Genomic DNA, 1604 nt, shown 5'->3' with positions numbered 1-1604 from the left:
CGTACCTTATTGGATATGGTGTGTTCTATGATGTCTCTTACCGATTTGCCACTATCATTTTAGAGTTAAGCATTGGAGACAGCTGCATTCACTTTAAATAGGGCACCATCAAAATCCGTTGAGACGTCACCGTATGAATTATAATTTGGCAAGAAGCCTAAATTGTTGTTTCTTAAAGTTTGGGGTTGTGATGCTTATGTCAAAAGGCTTCACCCTGATAAGCTCGAACCCAAATCGGATAAGTATATCTTCATAGGATACCCAAAGGAAACAGTTGGGTATACCTTCTATCTTAGATCCGAGGGCAAAGTGTTTGTTGCTATAAACAGATCCTTTCTCAAGAAAGAGTTTCCCTGAAAGAATTGAGTGGGAGGGTGGTGGAACTTCATGAGGTTATTGAATCGTCACTTCAACCACAGAGTAGCAAGACACAGGAAATTGTTCATGTGGCGCTTACGCCACTTGAAGAGGAAGCTGATGATGGTGATTATGAAGCTTCAAATCAAGTTACTGCTGAAACTTGTAGGTCGACAAGGACACGTACTGCTCCTGAGTGGTACGGCAATCCTGTCTTGGAGATCATGTTGTTGGACAACTACGAACCTGTGATCTATGGAGAAGCGATGGTGGGCCCTAATTCCAACAAATGGTTAGAGGTCGTGAAACAAAGTATGGACTTTGGAAGTATTACCTAAAGGTCAGAAGGCCATTCACAACAAAGGGATCTTTAAGAGGAAGACGGACGCAGACGGATGGTAATGTCACCGTCTATAAAGATTGACTTGTGGCAAAGGGGTTTTCACAAGTTCAAGGAGTTGACTATGATGAGACTTTCTCACCCGAAGAGATGCTTAAGTCCATCAGAATCATGTTAACAATAGCTGCATTTTTCGATTATGAAATTTGGCAGATGGATGTCAAAACAGTGTTCCTTAACGGTTTCCTTCAGGAAGAGTTGTATATGATGCAACCACAAGGTTTTGTTGGTCCAAAGAATGCTCACAAAGTATGCAAGCTCCAATGATCCATTTATGAACTCGTGCAGGCATCTCGGAGTTGGAATATTCGCTTTGATGAGGTGACCAAAGTGTTTGGGTTTATACTAGTTTATGGAGAAGCTTGTATTTACAAGAAAGTGAGTGGGAGCTCTATAGCATTTCTAATATTATATGTGGATGACATATTGCTGATTGGAAACAATATAGAATTTTTCGAAACGTGAGGATATATTTGAAAAAAGTTTTTTAATGAAAGACCTTGGAGAAGTTGCTTACATATTAAGCATCAAGATCTATAGAGATAGATCGATACGCTTAATACTCCTTTCACAAAGAACATACCTTAACAATGTTTTGAAGAAGTTCAAAATGGATCGGTCCAAGAACTTGCAAGGTGTGAAGTTGTGTAAGACTCAATGCCCAGCGACTTCAGAGGATAGAGAAAAGATGAGTGTCATCCCCTATGCTTCAGCCATAGGCTCTATAATGTATGTGATGATGTGCACAAGACCAGATATCAGCTTTGCCATAAGTATGGCAGGAAGGTTTCAAAGTGATCCAGGAGTGGAACACTAGACAAGGTTAAGAATATCCTTAAGTACCCGA

The sequence above is a fragment of the Hordeum vulgare genome, chromosome 5H, assembly GCF_904849725.1.
Source record: "Hordeum vulgare subsp. vulgare chromosome 5H, MorexV3_pseudomolecules_assembly, whole genome shotgun sequence".
In the NCBI taxonomy this organism is placed as follows: Eukaryota; Viridiplantae; Streptophyta; class Magnoliopsida; order Poales; family Poaceae; genus Hordeum; species Hordeum vulgare.
Note: the sequence above shows the minus strand (reverse complement) of the source record.